The sequence below is a fragment of the Lissotriton vulgaris genome, chromosome 4_1 (assembly GCF_964263255.1).
Source record: "Lissotriton vulgaris chromosome 4_1, aLisVul1.2, whole genome shotgun sequence".
Classification (NCBI taxonomy): domain Eukaryota; kingdom Metazoa; phylum Chordata; class Amphibia; order Caudata; family Salamandridae; genus Lissotriton; species Lissotriton vulgaris.
The window spans coordinates 578,907,042-578,928,443 of record NC_141691.1 but is presented as its reverse complement, the minus strand read 5'-3'; the positions used below and the strand labels follow the sequence as shown (position 1 = coordinate 578,928,443).

Genomic DNA, 21,402 nt, shown 5'->3' with positions numbered 1-21,402 from the left:
CTTGCTTTACAGATTCACGGGAAGGACATTCCACATTTGTGTAAGTGAATGAAACTAAACCTTTTAAGGCACGATGGGGGAGAAGGAGGATAACTTGCCACTGGGAAATTTCTTTTGTAAAAGTGGGCTGTTTGGACCTTCATTAATGAAAAAAAAAGTATTGCTCTAACAGTGATATGTAGATGAGTCAGGTGGTTGAACCTTTTATTGACAACCATCGCTTTCCTTGACCCACTAATCTAGCGACAAACATTTTGAGAAGGAGCTGATCCTTGTGCTCTGTTGCTGTAGAAAGAGTGTGGCGACACACACATGTGGAGAATTGGTCTGTAGAGGTATTCAGGCCAAGCGGTGGAGTTCAAACTCCTTTATGTCCTTATCCCAGAGCCAATGGTGATTTCGATTGAGAAGAGTAAAGACAGTTCCATTTTAAAGCCATATTATTGAATTTCTGGAGCTGTAAGAAGTCTTTCAATGCGATGATCTCAAGTCCATGTTTTTGTTTTGGATGAGGTAGCTGGGTAATTCTATTTAACAATTATAAATATTAAAAACAATACAACCCTCCATTGACAGAACTGGTGAAAGTCCTTAGGTGGTTGAGGAAAGTGGGTGGGAAGCATGTAAAAGTAAGAGATCAATGTTACATGACATCCCAGAACAAGGACTTTAGACTTTAGTATTTCTGTTTTTTTTCTTCATTCTTAATTCTATTGAAATTGTGATCCACGCCCTGGTGGATAATGTCTGTCAGGGATCACTCATCCTTTGATAAACATGTGTGTATCCGCTTTGGAATGAACGACACTCTCATAATTGGCAGTCTTTATAATGTTGAAGAGTAGGTATGCCAAGAATAATATTTGAAAGCTAAAGAGTTGACTTGGGCAGAATCTGGTATAGCAATGTTATCTATTATGAATTAATTTGAACAAGAAAGACTGTCTGAACCACTTAAAGATGTTACTTACACTCCTGTGGAGGAAAAAACGATCTTAAAGAAACCCTGGGGGAAGCCACGTTTAAGATTAGAACCTTTTCAACTATGAAATGTGGTTTTTACACATCAGGTTTCATCTCTGCATCAGTGGTGAACAGGTTGTTTTAGCCTTGAAATAGAAACCTTAAGGCTCTGCATGGGAGCCACTAACATGATGGAAGATACTTCTCCTGTCTAGCTATGTTCATACTTATTACCAAAAGCAGGTATCAAGCAATCCAGACTCCTGGTAGAATTTCACACATATGGCTCTACATTTGATCTTGCACTTGAGCATAATGGTGCATATCCTATTGATGTAGCTACACAGTGCTATCGACTCATAATGCAGTAAAACTTGATTCCGGTGATTCTGTGTACTGTATGTTCAGCTTTAGTAATAGTCATGTTGGACTTCATAATCACATGTTGAACAACTTTTCGAAGTAATAAGGAAATCCTGCCTGCTGAATTCCATAGAACATTCCAAATTGTATGTGAAGCAAAGATAATCAGAAGAGCAAAAAACAGAGGCCCTCATTATGAGTGCAGAGAGATTGCCAATTTGTCTGATAACACTGTTACCACTGAATCAGGAATCCCAGCTCAAAATGAGGAATTAACTTCTGTAATTGAATGTGAGAACTCTGAATACCACTGTAAATCCCCTTTTCTCAGGGGTTGCTCAAGGTGAAAGAATTCCACGGTTTCCTTTACTTCAGAATTATGACACTGATAGTATTGGTATTTCAGTGTGCCATATTCCCAAACCAGTTATCATGAGGACCATAGAAGAAGACAAACACAAGACTGAATTTAGTTAAACTAAGGCAATGTAACCAGATAGAACACCGCTTAGAGGAATGGCGGGGATTAGGAATGGACTGTTTGTATTAATTAAGCATTATATCCTACTGCTGAGGGCAATATTAATTTTTAAAGGTCCCAAACATGTTAATGTTAATGTTACCGGATTTCTAAAGCGCATAGCTGCCCGTGAGCGTCCCAGCGCTGAACCATTACAGATGGAATGAAGAGGGGGGGGAAGCTCACGGGAACAGCCATGTCTTCAGAGATTTTCGAAATGAGTAAAAGGCTTAACCCACAGACGGGGCTTATAACTTGGGAGAGAGCCTTTAACAACCCATTATGTTAAGCAGAAAGGCTATGAGGGTACTAGAAAAATCCACCCACTTGTAACAGAATATTCTAAATAAATAGGTTGAAACAGAAGACATATATTGGAATATTGGAGTAGTAGGTCTGTGCCACCTGTAAGAAACTGGAGTGATAGTTGATGGCTGGGAAGAACCCATCGCAAATAATAATAACAATCGCCTTGTCAGCTCCTAACACCGCTGCAGCAGTCCCAGCAGGGCACAAGATCGCTCAACAGGACCGCTTTCACAAAACAAGAGGAGGACTCGGTATCATTCACGAGGCAATCCATCAAATTCACAACATCCAAAAAGAATGCCACCCCATTCATGGAACACCTGCACTTCATGCTGCAAATCTCAGAAACGTTCACCTTGAACTGAACCCTCGTATGCTGACCACCCGGACCCCAAGCCACCTGGACCCTGAGCCACCTTTACTAGCCTCATTACCACTTTGTCACTTCACTCACCATCAACTCCGGAGCCTACATTCTCCGTGATGACCTCAACTTTCACCTAGAAGACCGAAATTACCTCTGTTCCACAGCACTCCTCGAAAGCTTGAACAACGTCGGACTAATGCAGTTTTTGCAAAACCACCACACACTGCAGGATACATACTGGACCCCATTTTCACCACAAGTGACCGCATCAAATACAACTACACCACAAAGGTCACATGGCCCGACCACTCCATCATCCACTTGCAAAATCCACACACCTCAAGTCAACACTCTTACAAGCTTCAGCACGCCAAGCTGTAGCTGAAGCAAAATCACAGAAGGAAGCTGCCCCATTCCCCTCAGCACTAATCAGCCCAGTCCCACCGACAACCTTGAAAAAGGCATCAACTACTTCAACAACTCGATCAAGACCTGCACAGACTCCTTCACACCCATCAAACCCAACAAGCATAGTAGATCAAACAAGCAGGCCAGCTGGTAGACAGAAGACCTCTGAGACACCAAACAGCACTATAAACAGCTAGAAAGGAAGTGGAGAGCCAGCCACAACACCGCAGACAAAACTATCTACAAGGCTGCACTCAGACTATATCACCAGCAAATAAAAAAAAACACTAGTGTTCTGCATCAATGGAATCTCCAAGAGCTGCAAGGAGATCTTCTCAATCACCAAGGATTTCATCTCAACCTCAGCCACTGCCAACAACATTGCTGCCGGCCAACAACTCTGCAACAACCTATCTAAGTTGTTTCATAGTAAAAGCGCAAACATCTACAGCAACTTTGCACACCAACCCAACCCCAGAGAACGCATCTCTAACCTATCCACCAAGAACCAGGACGGTCATCTGACTGAATGGACAATCCCCACCAGAAACGGCACAGCTACAATCATGTCTACCATCCACTCAGTGGTCTCAATGGACCCATACCCCCACCACATCTACAACCTAGGAACATCACCAATCAGCACTACCATGACCCCCCTCTTCAACACCTCCATCATGTCTGCCACTTTTCCGCATGAAGGGAAACATGCAGAACACAAAGTCATCCTCAAGAAGCACACAGTAGACAAGAATCAACTGAGCAATATCTGATCCATCTTCCTGCTCCCCTATCAAGCCAAAGTGATTTCGCAGGCCCTTAACAAGCAACTCACAACCCACCTCGAACTTCACCATCTTCTAGACAACATACAATCAGTATTCAGAGAGAACCACAACACTGAAACCGAACTCATCGTGGCCACCAACAACATCTGAAGCATCCTGGACCAAGGAGAACCAGCAGCCATCATCCTGCTCAACCTCTCCGTGGCCTTCGACACTGTCTCCCAAAACAACCTTGTCAGAAGACACCACAAGAATGGCATGCAAGCATGTTATGTTATGTTATGTTATAGGGGTATTTGTTAAGCGCATGGCTACTCTAAGGAGTGTCCTGGATCCACTCTCAAATGGATCTGTGTCTTCCTCACAGGAAGAACCCATAGGTTCATGCTGCTATCCTTCACATCATAGAAAAAGAAACTGATATGTATTTTTCTCTTTTCAACATATATACGCCAACATCATCTGATCATAAGACATAACCATCATCTCCTACGCTGATGGCTTCCAACTCATCCCCTCCCCGACAGACAGGACAAACACCACCAGAACTAACTTCCCAAATATACATGGCCATGGCAGCAGACTGTATGTGAACCAATTGCCTGAAGCTCAGATCCTACAAGATGAAATACTGGTCTTCGGAAACCAGACTTCCCCATGGGATTCCATCTGTTGGCCTTAGGAGCTAGGACCAACACCCACAACCACAGACCATGCAAGAAATCTAAGGCTCATCCTAGATGGCAAGCTCAACATTATGGCTCAAGTCAATGCAGTGTGCACCTCCCACTTCCATATCCCACACATACTTCGAAAGATCTTCACATGTTTGCCACACCAGACGGACCGTCACACAAGCACTCATCACCAGCAGGCTGGACTAAGGCAACACTCTCTACAACAGAATCTCTAAACAACTCCTACACAGGCTCCAGACCATCCAGAACGCAGCCGCAAGACTCATACTCGACCTCCCAAGCCACATCTACATCACACCACACTTCAGGAAGCTTCACTGGTCCCCAATTCACAAGCGCAGCCAATTTAAACTTCTCATGCACACATACAAAGCCCCACACAACACAGGACCAAAATACCTGAACAGCTGCATACACTGTCACCAACCCATCAGACACCTACTCTCTGCCTAACTCTCACTTGCACACACCTCCTCATCCGTAAAAAGCAAAACTGGAGTTAGCTCATTCTTCTACATTGCACGCAAGACATGTCCCCCTCAACCCATCAGAGCCTCCTTCTCACTTACTGAGTTATGCAAGAAGCTGAAGACCTGGCTTCATATAAGCACCTTGGGACCACACACCCACACATCTTGCCCAAGTGCCTTGATATCCTCTTGTGATTAGTGTGCTATACAAATCAACATATAGGATACAATGTCCCACTAGGTATCAATGTCAAAGACAGTTTGAAAATTGCATACAATAAGTATTACAGGGAAGGAAACACAAGGAGTCTCTGTACATTTGTGAGAAGGTTATTAATCACCAATTTGTCGGAAATGGGAAGCACAGTTAAAACGCAGCACTGTACATGAAAGACATTCATGAAGCAACCCAAATAACACTTGGTGACAAGCTGATGACAAAGTGAAAGTGACGACGCAAGTGAACGTGGTGAACCGCGTGGTCGGCGCAAGGTGATTAGGAACAATCAAAAATAGGCTTCACATTGAATATACATGATTAAAAAGTTCCAATTTGGCACAGTTCTGAGCCTAGAGATAGTGCGCCAAGAAAATCGCGCTGTGTTTGTCGACGGCGTTTCGATCCTCTGCTATTTGGGATCCTCTTCAGGACAGGGTTGACGATGATTTTGGAGTGCTGAAGTCAATGAGCGCTGACAGTGCGGGGGCGTCAGTCGTCCAATGCGGGAGGGTCAGTCGTCCAATGATTGTAGGTCCAGGCGATCAGGGGTGAGGCAGTGATCTTGGCCGGGGGGTCCAGGTCACAACCTATTGAGCCGGTGTGGCGCCTGAGTTACTCTGGCGCTGGAGGCGAATAAATCCGTGGCGATGGGTTCCCGCGAAGAAACACGGGTAGTTTCTTCGCGGGGAACCCATCGCCACGGATTTATTCGGCTCCAGCGTCAGAGTAACTCAGGCGCCACACCGGCTCAATAGGTTGAGACCTGGACCCCCCGGCCAAGATCACTGCCTCACCCCTGATCGCCTGGACCTACAATCATTGGACGACTGACCCCCCCCCCCGCATGGACGACTGACCCCCCCGCACTGTCAGCGCTCATTGACTTCAGCACTCCAAAATCATCGTCAATCCTGTCCTGAAGAGGATCCCAAATCGCAGAGGATCGAAACGCCGTCGACAAACACAGCGCGATTTTCTTGGCGCACTATCTCTAGGCTCAGAACTGTGCCAAATTGGAACTTTTTAATCATGTATATTCAATGTGAAGCCTATTTTTGATTGTTCCTAATCACCTTGCGCCGACCACGCGGTTCACCACGTTCACTTGCGTCGTCACTTTCACTTTGTCATCACCTTGTCACCAAGTGTTATTTTTTTTTTTTTTTTTTTTTGGTGCAAGACGTTTATTAAGTACCATTAAGTGTACACAGCATACTGCCACAACCCGGAGGCCGGCTGCCATAACATAAGTCGCCAATCAGGGAAAGGAAAATGGTCAAATAACAATCAGTCGTTGCAGATCTGCACACCAGCACAATATTGAATTAACAGTACAGGCAGAAGTAAAGCATATAAATTCGTCTCACTTTTGTAGTTTTTGAAAACAGTAAGGAAAGAGAACAGAACAAACTCTAAGCATGTGCACCACAGAAAAACACATTGGGGGGGGGGGGGGGCGGCACCGCGTGGTGACCATGTGGTCGAAGGACAGTTACAGTTCATGGTAGAATGGAGACATCTGAGGGGGGGAGCTGTGGGGGGGGGGTAAAGGGATAACACAAAGGGAATAAAGTGCATTTTTCAATCGCGAGGCACAGTGAGCTGTGGACCATCCCGCAACAACCCATCTATTCCGCCTCCCCAGTCCTAGAACAACAACCGCAGCTCACAATTCATCACTATGTGAAGACTCCGTTATCAGGTAGCATTGCAGCGGGGCCCAGATATCAGTGGGCCTGGATGAGAGCGGCAGTAACTCTGCATACGTGTGAAGTTGTTCCTGACAATATACCAGGTCACTCACCCACTCCTTAAATTTGGGCGCCCTTCCCCTGCCCCATCGACAGGCCACCCTACGTTTGGCCAACAACAAGGCTAACGCTACATATTTGCAGTGAGCCGCCTGCAGAGGTTCCACATACCCCAACAGAGCCATCACAGGAGTCGGTGTTACCTCAGTGTTTATCATTGTAGAAAGGGCCTGAAATACCTGGTCCCAGTACTGATGTATTCGGGCACACCCCCAAGCAAAATGCAGAAAATCAGCCCCAGGGGCCCCACACCTGTCGCAGGTATCATCATCCCGCAGTCCAAATCTGTGTAAGCGAGCCGGGGTGTAATATAATCTATGCACAAATTTGTAGTGGATGATCCTATACCTGCTGCTGGATGATATACGTTCCGTCTGTTGCAAGCAGAACTCCCATTGTTTGTCAGTGAGGGGGGTAGGCAGCTCCCGATCCCATTTTAACTTGGCAGGAAGTGTAGTGTACTCAATGTGGGCCCGAATGGATCTATATAGCGTAGACACCAGTTTGCGTGGGTTCTCAAATTGTAGTATGTGCTGCAAGGGTAATAGGACAGGTGGCTCATGCGGAAAGTCGGGTGTGAGGGCTTGTAGCCCATGCCGCAGGCGCAGGTAGTAAAAGATCTCCAGTGAAGTAGGGTGTATGCCTCCAAATAGGTGGTCACTGGTGCGGAACTTGCCATTGTTATACAAGTCCCCCCACGTGTGTACATGAATTTTAGACAGCAGTTTTCGGAAGCCAGTTTACTGCAGCAGTGGCAGTTGTGGGTGGTATGTTAGGGGCATAAGTGGGGCGTAAAGTAATTGCAGTCCCAGCATGTCACAAATGCACACCCAGGCCGTGACAGTGCTAGACAGAGTGTTAGGGGTCTTATCCCTACCTTTCACAATGGTGTACAGTGCTCCCTCTATAGGCGTGGGGTGCGCTAGCCAATGCTCCGCAGCCAGTTGCGGCATGTACCTAGGCTGTCTCACCCAGAAATAGGCGTAATGCGCCTGGGCCGCCCGAAAGTATAGTTCGAAATCAGGCACTCCGAATCCACCCCGCACATAAGGCCTAGTCAGTACCTCCCACTTGAGCCTGGGTTGTCTCCCACCCCACACCAGTTTAAGCCTTTCCGATCGAAGCCTTTTAAAGAAGTATGCACCAGGGTGAAAGGGTATGTTGAGGAACAGATAAAGCAATTTCGGAAGCACAATCATCTTAACCAGAGAGGCTCTTCCCGCCATCGAAAGGGGAAGCGTTATCCACCGCGAAACCTGGTCGCCGATCTTGCTGATGGCCGTACCATAGTTCGCCCTCATGAGTGCCTCCCTATCCTTCTCGATGTGAATACCTAGGTACTTAAAGTCACCCTCAGTCCATGTAAGCGGGTATTCCAGTGGGAATGCATGCGTGGACGCAGTGAGGGGGAAGATACAAGATTTGGCCCAGTTTATCTGCACTCCTGAGAGGGCCCCGAACCTAATGAATTCCCTAAGCAATGGGTGTAGGTTATCCCGTGGATGTCGAACATACAGTGTGATGTCGTCTGCGTACATGGATATGAGGATCTGTCTCTGGAAGCACCTTAGCGCGCTGTTCTTGTAGTGTTGCCGCAGTTTAGCAGCTAGGGGTTCCGTGGCGATGGCAAAAAGGAGGGGGGATAGGGGGCACCCCTGCCTGGTCCCTCTGGAGACCTCGAATTCTGGGGAGAGCTGCCCATTAATAAGGACCCTGGCTGCGGGACGTGTATACAGTAGCTTTATCCAGGAAATGAAGATGGCCGGAAACCCCATGCGACCCAGCACTCTAAAGACATATTCCCACTCCAGCGAGTCAAATGCCTTGGTGGCATCTAGAAAGATGGCCGCCATGGGCAAATCCTCATGTACGGAGTCATACACTGAGAAGAAGGTGCGTAGGTTGTGGGACGTAGCTCTCCCTGGGACGAAGCCCGCTTGATCTGGAAGGATAAGGTTTGGCAGCAACAGACTAATTCGTGTGGCAATAAGCTTAGCCAGTATCTTTACATCGTACGTTAGCAACGAGAGGGGCCTGTATGAGTCACAGTGCGAAGCAGGCTTTCCTGGCTTAAGTAGTGAGATGATCAGCGCAGTCCTCATGGACGCAGGGAGATGACCCACTTCCAGGGCATCCTCATACACTTCCCGCAGTACCGGGGCCATGAATTCAATGTAGGTTTTGAAAAATTCGACAGGGATGCCATTGAGTCCCGTGGCCTTGCCTGACTGCATACTCATGATCGCCTCTTTGACCTCATCAAGCTCAAACGGGGCACTCAAAAAGGCCCGCTGAGCGTCGCTCAGCCACCCAAGCGCGACATCCGTGAGGTAGTCGTCTAGAGACGGCCCGCCCGACCCCCTGGAGGTGTATAAAGTACTATAATGGTTGACAAATTCATTAAGTATCTGCGTGGAGTCCCGGAGCAGAAGCCCCTCGGCAGTTTCCAATTCCAGAATGGCAGTAGGCGTCCGCATAAGCCTGACTGTAGAGGCCAACGCCTTCCCGGGCCTCTCACCTTCCCCGTATCTCCGCGCCACCCAATACTTATGCCTAAACTTCGCCTCGCGTGCAGCTTCATCCGAATATTCAGTAACTAATTCTCTTATCTCCGCAAGCGTGTCGCCAGTAGGGCGTGTGCGGAGGGCTTCCTCCGCCCGTCCCAGCCTCGCCTCCAAAGCCTTCAATCGATTCAGGATAGCTTTAAGCACCCCAGAGCCCTTTGCAATACAGAAACCTCGCAGTGTGACCTTAAAGGCATCCCAGATAGTCTCGACATCTTTCACAGAGCCCTTATTTCTTTTTAAAAAATCCAAGCATTCCTCACGAAGTGCCTCCTTAAACTCCTCATCTAAAAGCATCGCAGTCTGCATGCGCCACGCTGTAACAGGGGGGCCTAACTCCGCCCCTCGCAGAGCAATATGAACTGGGGCATGATCAGAATATGTTCTGGGGAGGTGTCGCGCACAAGTTAGTGAGGCATAGAGGTGTGTAGTCAGAAAAAAATAATCAAGCCTAGCCCAGGATTTAGCCTGTGCCGTAAAATGCGTACCCTCCCTCTTCGGCCCGCAGTGTGCGCGCCAGGCATCTACAAGGTGGTTCTCTTCCAAAATGGCGCGCAGTACTTCCCGCCCTTTCGTGTAGTGATGCGGAGCTTGGTGTGAGCGATCTAGGGTCGGGTTAACAGCAACATTGAAATCTCCCCCCCATATTATGTGTTGCGACCCTGTTTCCAATATCGCAGCCCAAAGCGTTTCAAAGTATTGCGGGTCGTCTACATTAGGCCCATAACAACATGCAAGGGTCACTGTCACACGCCCCAATCTACCCCATACCAGACAATATCTCCCCTGTGTATCCGCCTTTGAGCCAGCCATATGAAAGGGAGTAGATTTCTTCACCAAAATTACAGTACCTCGGGCATAGGAGGAATACGATGAGAACGCAGTACATGAAGCCCATCTATTACCGAAGGCGTGTGTCCTGTGAGGTGCAAAGTGTGTTTCCTGTAGAAAGGCTATATGTACATTATGCCGGTCCAAGTAGCCCAGAACGTGCCTCCTCTTCCGATGGTCCCCCAATCCCCGCACATTCCAAGTAAGAACATTCAGACAGGTGTCCCCCATCCTGAGAGTCTACCACATAACAGTAAAATCGGTACGAACTGACAGTCCATACAGCCATCAGTATTTACATCACATATCAGCCTGGTCGACCACACCGAGCGGTCTACGGTCCCCCCCTTCATAGCAATACCAGTGTACCATCCCACCCCGCAGTAGGCAGATGGTCGAAGAGTTAGAAGTGCACATGCTAGACAACAAAACAAAACCTTAAACCCAGTGCAAACCCAGGTGACCAATTCAAGAAGTCGCAAAATATATAGTTCAAGAAGCAAGCCCCTGTGACTGGCAGGCCATTCGATAAACAATCCCTCCCCTCCTGTGCACAAAAACACATGAAAAGGAGCAGTCAGCATCCTCGCAATTATCCGGGGCCACAGGCCCAACTTGTTGAAAGTGAGATCCATGGTCCAGACAAGCACAAGCGTACCACCTGCAGAACTTCCCCCCCACCCCCTCCCACTGAAGCGCCCCCAACTCGCCAGTACCCGGTGCCCACCCCCCTCCCTTAGCAAACCCACAACAACACAACAGCAAAAGTGCATTTAGCAAGTCCTGTGGGGTACACCCGCTCGGGGTTCTAGAGGTGCACCGTCGTCCACCCCCACCTCTCCTCTCCGCAGTCTCCTCCAGTCTTACCGTCTCTGTCCGGGCGAGTGAGAGAGCATGGAGTGGGGTGGGGGCCTGGCATGCAACTGGACCTGCGGGACCACCCAGCCCCAGCCTCCTGGGGGGTCATCGCAAAAGCTGTAATCCAATGCAGTAGTCGACATTAACCAGCAAATGTGGAGAGTTTCAAATCCTATTCATTCCGCTCCAGAGTCGTGTCCGCCTTCCGCCTGTGCAGCTCTCTTGTCTCGTTTAGGCAGGGTTTTAATGTAGTCTTCGACTTGCTGTGGATTCAAGAAAAAGTGTTGCGTGCCCTGGTGGGTCACACGCAGCTTGGCGGGATAAAGTAATGCATAGTCAATATTCAGCCCTCTCAGTTTCCTCTTTACAGCCAGAAATTTTCTGCGTTGTTCCTGGACTACCGGTGTAAAGTCCGGGTAGATGGAAAAGGACACTCCCTCATAGGCAAGATTCTGGTTCGCTCTGGCCGCTTTCAACGCCGCATCCCGGTCACGATAATTTAGCAGCCGTGCAATAATGGGCCTTGGTGGGGCACCTGGTTGAGGTTGGGGTCCAAGGGAGCGATGGGCACGTTCCACTATAAACTGTTTGGAGAGGGCCTCTTCCCCCACCGTGGCCATTAACAGTCGTTCAACGTAGAGCTCCATCTGCCCCGTGTTTGTGGACTCCGGAACACCCGTGATTCGTACGTTGTTCCGCCTGCTCCTTGCCTCCAATTCTTCGTTCTTGGCGGCTATCACCCTTAGCACATTGTCCATGCGAGAGAGCCTCGTGGCCTGCGATGTCGTGGCATCTTCGGTTTCGGATATTCGGCGCTCGGCCTCCGTCAACCGCTCTTCATGTACATCCATTTTTTGGACGATGCCGTCCATCCGAGCGGAGAGCCTGTCCACCTTGTCCACCACCGTGGCAAATCCCTGTCGCATCTCTTGTAGCATCGTGGCTATCTCGGGGACCATGGGGACCACCTCCGCTGCCGGGCTCCTCGGTTGAGTGCTATCCCCCGTCTGCTTAGTCCCTTTCTTTTGCGTTGCTGGTTCAAATTGCAGCTTGGGCTGCCGGGTGTCCGGTTTCCCCATGCCGGGACAGCAGGAAGCGCACCGCGGGTCCGAGCCGCACTGTTAGGGGTTCCGTGGGCGGGCAGCACCCAGAGGCGGTCGAGACCCAGCGTTCAGTAGTCAAGCGGTGTTTGTCTCAGTTCCAAATGCGCCACAGGGTTTGTAGCTGGCATAGAAATCCACCCGGGTAGGCAGAAACCCACTGCCGGGGCCACTGGGTACGGGCTCGTGTGAGTTTGGCGCGCGCGGCGTTTTGCGGCCTACACGCCACGTGTCAGTCCTGGGCGTCGCGTGAATTCCAGCGCCGCCGCCAGCGAGGACCCAGCCCGGGGTCTCCGCCGCTCCAGATTCACCTCGGTCTAACTCCGTCACCGCAGGTCGTAGGATCACCAAACTCGGACAGAGTGTGCAGCAGAGGTATATCTACCCCCCAGTCGTTTTTCAGGCGGGTGGTCGCAGATTTAAAGGATTAAAGCAGGATAGGAATGCCAGGCGGCCGGAGCCACACTAGAGTGTGGCCATTCAGCTCGTGCGCCCTCTAGCGCCCCCCCACCAAGTGTTATTTGGGTTGCTTCATGAATGTCTTTCATGTACAGTGCTGCGTTTTAACTGTGCTTCCCATTTCCGACAAATTGGTGATTAATAACCTTCTCACAAATGTACTGAGACTCCTTGTGTTTCCTTCCCTGTAATCCTTATTGTATGCAATTTTCAAACTGTCTTTGACATTGATACCTAGTGGGACATTGTATCCTATATATCCTCTATACCCAGTCCCAGTTTGGTTTATGGGTTTCACTCCTGTTCTCTTTCACTTTATACAAATCAACATAACACAACAAAACTGCACACAACAGCTGCAAGGGCAGGCCTGGAGACATGTTTTACAATGCTAATTTAGTGGGTGGCACAAGTCGGGCTACAGCCCACTTTCTTGCAGCATTTAATTTAAAAGTCCTGGTTGCACATAGTACCAGAAATATCTGTAGCATCTAAGAAGGTCTATACTTTTACAACAAAACTTATGTTTCTTTTAGAAAAACTGGGCTGCAAAATAAAATATGTGCAGCCATGCCCATCCCCACAAATTATATATTTAAAAAAATGCAATTCTTAGGTTACGTTATCCTTGTGATATCGCCCATTGTAAGAAGGTAAAATTGTATAAATCTGTTCCAGACATCATAGACTATAATCAACCACAAAAGTATCTATTTTTATATCTGGAACACAGCACAAGGATAGTATTACTCATGATAAGACTGGGTATGTTACCATTATTTTTAAAGGATATTGCTCTAGTTCTAAAAAGGAGGTTGGTTTATGTCCAGACCCTCCAATTCTTCTTGTTTGTTCGTAGTCTAAGCAGGGGTGTTTGAATATGGAGGGTCTATAAATATATATCCCCTTGACCCTTCCTAATTTGTTGTTTCTCGGTTGGTTTATGTCACCTTTGAAAGGGAGGGAAGCAAGATTTAGGACATGCACTTTATATTTGTCCTGCAATCATTAAAACGTTACTTAAACCATTTCAAATTTAGCATAACAAGAGTTGATGAATTGATTAATTTAGTAATGTTTCTCATAATTGAGTATAAATGCTGTAATCTTTTTAGATTTTTTTAAATTCAATAAGTTATTGTAATGTTTAAATATGGTGGTATGTGGAATTGTATTAATGCCTTGCAGTTTTCTTATTGTTTTAGATTGTTGATCTCAGTCGAGGTCTAAATCAATACACATTATTATGTAGCACCATACCCTAGGGACTTATACGTAAATTAAAATGCCTATTAGGTACTTACTAATTTTAAAATGTTTAGAGAGGTGAAATCAAAAACGGTGCCACTAGTTAGCAGGAGTAAAGTGCGCAGGTTCCTATGGCTACCAAAAAGGGGTCAGTAAAGGAAGGCAACATTATGGAGTGACAACTGACTGAAATCAGGCCATAAGTCCTACATGGAAGTTTTAACTATTAGACCTCTGAAGTTAAATCAGTAAAGCTCAATTGATGTGATTTACTTTTAGGTTTCCTCTAAGTCATTAAGGTCCTTGCACACAAAATATACATAAGAACACATTCTGCTTGATGTGCATAATGGTGAGCTGAGTTGGGAACTTAGCAGCAGTCCATGAAGGGTGATGAGTAATGTTGTTTACTCACTGTGGAGGTGGGCGTCACCAGTAGGGATCCTCAAGAATTAGCACTGTAACATATATTTCCTAATGCATCCACAAACAAAACTGCAGAAGGGCTAAAATAATAGGTATGTTGCTCTGCAGTTGATTAACCCATCTTCAACAGGGTATATACTTCAGAGGGTAAACGCAAATTGAAAAGGAATTTAAAATATAATCATAATCTTATGAGCACAGAAGCTACTAAGAGGGGCCATATTATGAATATGGCCCACTTTCCCTTATTTGTGCTATGGTGCAAACCGAGAAGTGCACCGTATTACAAAGAATTTGTTGCCCCCCATGGCAGTGGCAAACTCACTCTGCACTGGGAGTAGTGCATTCAAGAGAAATACGGAGTAGATGTTTAAAAGTTGCTCTGTGTTTCACAGTGCAGGCGGCAACCTGCCTACACTTTCAAGAAAGGAGAAGGATCCCCTGGCAGGTGGGTGCAGTGAGTGACTACACCCACCTGCAGTGGGATGTCTGGTGGGTGCATAGGACCCTTTTCTCCTCTCTGGAAGGCTGATTTTAAGAAGCACACTGAAAGTGTGCCACCTTTTTGTGGTGCACTTTCCTAAAGGCAAGTTTGCCTAAGCACCTGTGTCCATAATACGGCATGGGCGCAGAGGCAAAGGGATTCCCTCATTTCCATAGGGCCACGCCCCCATGCAAATGAGGGAATGCCCTCTTGTTATAGTGCTGGCGCAACATGTGCACCAGCGCTATCAGTATTACAGAAAAAGACACACAAGCATCTGTGGCTCATCTGTAATACCATTGTGCACAAGGGGAGCACAAAGCAGGCACCCACGCTTGTTGCGCCCATGAGACGCAATGTATAATAGGGCCCCTGGAAGCAAATTGTTAGCCCTGACATCCTTGGCGTGGAATTTCCCCTGACTTTTTGCCTTCACTCCCCTTTTTTGATTGAATTCATTTTTGTTGGCTTTAGGACTCTGTGCATGTTAATCTGATAACCAGTGGTAACGTTCTTATGCTCTCTCTCCCTTAAACATGATAAAATTGGTATGCACTAATTGGCATATTCAATGTACTTGTAAGTTCCCAGTATATGGTAGTGCATGTACCCAGGGCCTTTACATTAAATGCTACAAGTGGGCTGCATCACCCAATGTGCTATGCAATAAAGCAGCCTGGAGTGCAGTTTTAAACTGCAATTTCAACCAGGCAAAGTAACCCTTTTTCCAGTCCTAGATCTTCCTTTTTAGCACTTACAAGTCACCACTGCGGTAGGTCCTCAAGGCTCTTAGAGCGGGGTGCATGGTATTTCAAGTGTACGGCATGTGTACCTTAGTTTTCCATGTACTGATAGTGAAAAACTCCTATTTTTCCCTGTAGCAAGGCTAACTCTTCCATTGACTAACACTGGGTAACCTTATTGCACTTAATATGTGATAACATAACTTTGAGAACAGATAGAGAAGTACTTCTTCCATTCATTTGAATTGGAATTTGAAATTCTCTTTAATGACAGAGTCAGATTTTAAGTTACAATTCTGAAGATACACAAGTTGTGCTCCCAATGGACATTAGAAGCATCCCCTGGCGCTCAACTCATTCATCTTCTGGCATTCCAGAATTCCATATTTATCACAATTATCTGAATTCACAAATTTCGTTTATTCATCATTATTCTCATTTGTTTCTTTTCAAGGTTTATATTCTATTACTCTTCATATAAACCGACGTTTAATTAGTCCAATGCATTTCGGGCATTAGTGCCCTTCATCGGGGACCAAAGGCTGAAAACAAGGTACATAAAGAATGTAATCAGTTCACTGAATTCGTGGAGTCATCATCAGCATACAAATCAACAACAGACCAATGAAAGTAAAATACAACTGTGTGGTAAAACGTGACAGAAGCCTTTTTCTATAGACTTCTTGATGCGTGCCTTGTCTCACTGTAGGACCACTGGTCCCAACATACTCGATTTATCATTCAGCATACTCCATTTATCTATTTTTCATTAGTATCCTCGTTATCATTATTGTTATGTAATTTTTTTTCCTCCTTTGTTGTTGATAGTGCCACAATTGCAACTTTATAGAGACTCGATGTCACCTTATAATTCAAGTGCGCATTGGTCCACTTTCCGATCACATGATCGGACGCTGGACCAATCACAAGTTACATTACCCGGCACAGTGTTACGTTTCGTCTTATCTGATAGCCTATTGGCTGTTCCACCCCAGCGCTTTCCAAGCTCGAGGAGAATTGTTTACCATGTGGGAGACGCTGCGGCGTCTTAGAAGTAAGTTTTGTGCCACTCGTTTTTGATTTTACAGGTGGAACTTTAAGAAAGGACTTAGCATATTCTAATGGCAAATCTGTCCCCTCACAGCCCATGCCAATTTTTTGAAACATTACAGTGTAAACAACGATACGTAAGTGCCGACCAACATGATTTTTTATTTATGTCTATGCACCTCATCACGGTCACTTGGGCTTCTGTCACGTTTTACCACACAGTTGTATTTTACTTTCATTGGTCTGTTGTTGATTTGTATGCTGATGATGACTCCACAAATTCAGTGAACTGATTACGTTCTTTATGTATTTTGTTTTCAGCCTTTGGTCCCCGATGAAGGGCACTAACGCCCGAAATGCATTGGACTAATTAAACGTCGGTTTATATGAAGAGTAATAGAATATAAACCTTGAAAAGAAACAAATGAGAATAATGATGAATCGGGTTGCTGTCAGAACCATCACACAAGTACATCCAGTAATTGCAAAGCCACCAGTCCCTACTAGTAAAATAATGAAGGTAGTAACACTGCAATCCATATAAATCACATTAGGCATAAATCATGTTAGCACTAGGCATACCCCCAACAGGCCTAAATCACATTATGCATAACATTAGGCCTAACCATATTATTATTAGGCATAATCATATGAGCATTGCATTAGGGATAACCTCCTAAGACCAGACATAAGCTTAGGCCACCATAGCATGATAGTAGGTCCAACATTAGTATTAGGCATGATCATAGTGTGTCATAGGGCATAAAAATCACATTGGGCAGAAAACCAACATGAAGGTACTATACCCCAACCCCGGTACAAAAGGGGAGTGGTGATGGACGGAGCATCTGAATCAATCAAACACTCACACCCAGTCAAAAGATCTGGGTTTAATCCATCACCGTTCTTTAGCCCACTCTGCCACCCCAGTTCAGACATGGCTATATGCAAATCAGTCTGACCCTGTGCCTCATGGGAACAGTGCAGCCCGAACTGCCAAGCCATGTCTTCCCTGGACCGGAAACAAGCTTCCGAGGACCGGTTTCTGGCATTCCAGCCGTCTTCAGCCCGGCTTGCTTGAATCCAGTGGCAAAGTGAGCAAGGGACTCACGTCTGAGTATACCCTGCCACACTTATGGTGGCCAAAAGCGGTACAAAAGCCCTGATCTCTTGACTGGGTGAGAGTATTCTGCTTAATTCTGAAACTCTGTCCATCACCACCCCCTGTTGGTTAATTATTTTGTCCACCATAAGCGTGGAAGGGTATACTCAGACGTGAGTCCCTTGCTCATTGCACCATCAGGATTCAAGCAAGCCGGGCCGAAGACGGCTGAAATGCCAGAAACCGGTCCCCGGTAGCTTGTTTCCTTCCCAGTGAAAGAATTGGCTTGGTAGTTTGGTTTGCCCTGTTCCCATGATACACTGGGCCAGGGACAGACTAATTTGCATATAGCCAGGTTCTGAGCTGGGATGGTGCAGTGAGCTAAAAATCGGTGTTGGATTAAGCCCTGATCTCTTGACTGGGTGAGAGTATTCTGCTTAATTCTGAAACTCTGTCCATCACCACCCCCTGTTGTTTAATTATTTTGTCCACCATAAGCGTGGAAGGGTATACTCAGACGTGAGTCCCTTGCTCATTGCACCATCAGGATTCAAGCAAGCCGGGCCGAAGACGGCTGAAATGCCAGAAACCGGTCCCCGGTAGCTTGTTTCCTTCCCAGTGAAAGAATTGGCTTGGAAGTTTGGTTTGCCCTGTTCCCATGATACACTGGGCCAGGGACAGACTAATTTGCATATAGCCAGGTTCTGAGCTGGGATGGTGCAGTGAGCTAAAAAACGGTGTTGGATTAAGCCCTGATCTCTTGACTGGGTGAGAGTATTCTGCTTAATTCTGAAACTCTGTCCATCACCACCCCCTGTTGTTTAACTATACCCCAACCCTAATTAGCAATAGAAATACATTGTACCGCAGGAATGAGACAAACACATTAGATCAGGCCTCCACCTAGAGCATCATAGCATCATCAGGTACATCATGCCCCAATCAGCAGTGAAAACATTAGGAAGGAGCTTTGCACATTACAGACGCCACCAACAATGCAGATTGGCCTTTGGCACTAGTGCGCCTGGGGTGCCCCACTCTGGGACTCTAAAGAAAGGGAATGCCCACGAGGCAGCTGCCTGCTCCTGCAGTGCAGCTGTGGCGATGAAAACGGTATGGTTCAAGTTGGAGCCCCCCCGCTGGGACTCTAAAGTAGAAGATGTGTGGCACCCAAAGTACTTGCCCGTAGGAGCCTCCTCCGGGACTATAGGATTGAAAAAAATGCCTCCCGTTGCAGCTGCCAGCTTCTGCGGCGCAGCTGGGATGCCCCAAAACAAGTGCTGGCACAACTGTCCACGTTGGAGCCCCACTCCTGGGCTTCTAAAGCCAAAATTCCCCAATCGCTGCAGCGGCCCGCATCTGCGGCGCCGCTGTGTAAGTAGGCACACAGGGGCACTGGCGTGTTGGAGCCACCCTGCTGGGACTCCCGCAATGCCCTTCCAACTCACCGGCTCTTCAGGGCCTTTCTCCAGTGCATTGCGTGGGAAGCGGTGCACCTCAGCACCCAGGGAAGCTCTCCCCTGACCCCCTTTTGCCCAGAGACCCATAGCGCACCCCGGGGGGGAGGGACACTCACCCGGTCTCCTGTGGGACTCTTCCTGTGGCCGTCACCGGGTCCGGCGAGGCTCGAGGCTCCAGTCTCCTTCCTTGGTGCCTCCTTCTCCGGGCTGCAGGCTCGGCAACCTGCGGGGCACTCTTCAGCTCACGAGAGCCCCGCGCCACCACAGACTGCCTCCAGGCCTCTCCTCCCTTTGCGGCACGGGTGAAGAGCGAGGCAGCCCCTCCCACCCCCAGGTGGGTCTCCTCACTTCTGCCTGTCCTCCTCGTTGCTGAGCAACGTCCCACGCGGTCACCAATCACAGCGCAGCTTCTCCCTATGACGCTGGTGGTGATGTGCAAAGTGCTCCCGGGCTGGCGGCTGTGATTTTTGGGCGATTCCTCGGTGCAGGGCCAATACGGGGTAGGCTCCCGTCTCTAATAAATGTAGGAGCGGAGTGGGCACCCGCTTCCATTCAAGAAGGTGTTCATATGCAGGGCAGATGCGAGGTGGGCACCTGCGCTTGCATTCAGCAACGGCAAAGAAATGCAGACAATGCGGGGTAGGCACCCGCTTGTTTTAACAGGCCCAAAGTTGCGGGGTAGACTCCAGCTCGTGATTAAAAAGGTGTCCCCATACGGGGTGGACTCCCGCTATCTTCTGGCGCAAAAAGGGGGGAATCCCACACGCTGGGACTCCCTCTCACCATGTTGGAAGCCCAGCGCAGCAGGTCACCAGCTCCCCTTATTTAAAACTGCGTGCAGAGAGCAAAGTCCTCTGGGGCAGGAATCCAATTGTAGAGCCCACGAGGCGCTAGGAGATAGGCACAGGCTGGGCAAAGGTCAGCAGACTGGGGGACAGCCCAACCAGGCAGAGCAGCAGTTCCTGGGAACAGTCAGGCCCAGCAAAGAGGCAATCCTTCCAAGACAGCAGCCTTTACTCCTGCAGAGTCTGTCCTTAGTGCAGTAGAGGGTAGAGGGGCAGAGTTGAGCACAGGGGCCAGCACGCAGGGTCCCGTAGTGGTTCCTCCAGGCAGAGTGTCCCCTCCACGTCAGCACAAACACAACAACCCACATGGGCTCACAGCCCCTGTATTTATACACCTCCCTGCCCTGTGCCTGGAAGGAGCTAGTATTTTCTGGAAGGGTCTAGGGGTAGGGACTTCTGGAAGGTTCTTGGAGGTTCCAGTCCCAACTGGTGCTGGGAGGGGTGTTAGAAGGGGGGGAGCTAGCCTTGCACAGGGCAGGTACTGACCTGGTCAGAGACAGGGGATTCCTCTGCCCACTACTCTAGTTGAAAACCTCCCACTCAGCCTGACCCTGCCTCCTTGGAGCCACCCACTTCTCACCAGCCACGGTCACTTCTAGAAACAGACATGCAGGCAGGCACACAGCACACAGAAATGCCAACTTCTAAAAGGGGCACTTCTAAAAAAGTAAAAGTAAAATCTGTGCACACCATTGCGCAGCATTTATCATTCCCATTCCACACATACCAAACATGCCATACTTATTTTATCTTATTTAGGAATTATCCCATAAGGGGGGAGTTCCCAATGTTAGCCTATGGAGGGCAGAGAGCGCACGCACTCTGCACTGCTAACCAGTGCTAAAGTGCCCAGAGTCCTAAAACCACCAACACCAAGTCAGCAAAAAGGCTAGGAGGAAAGCAAAAAGTTTAGGGATGACCCTGCAAAAAGGGCCAAGTCCAACAGTCTGAGATAAGCCTGTCTGCTCGTGCCAAGCTACCAAGGGGTGAGCAGGGGTTATTTTAGGAATTTATCCCCCTTACCCAGACTAGGAAGAAGGGTCCCTACTTGCACAAAGGTGCAAACCCTTGCCAACTAGAGACCCACATTTCTAACATTGGTGGCAGCGGTGGGATCTGGACTTGCAATTGTGCCTTACATACAGTGATTGGTGTACACCACCAGTATAGTGCAGACCATTACGCGACCACATACTGCTTTTTCTGTTTTCTGGAGTCCTCCTTGAACTATTTTTGATATTGAGACTCTGATTAGTTGTTACACCTGTGAATTCTTGAGAAAATGGAACTTTACTTCTGGCACATGTTCATCTAT

At 47.8% G+C, this 21,402-nt stretch overlaps 1 protein-coding gene across 3 annotated transcripts in view; it reads left to right on the top strand.

The window, feature by feature from the left end:
* Positions 1-21,402, top strand: part of PDE1C (phosphodiesterase 1C) — a 1,706,308-nt gene that overhangs the window by 282,114 nt on the left and 1,402,792 nt on the right. The window lies entirely within an intron of this gene.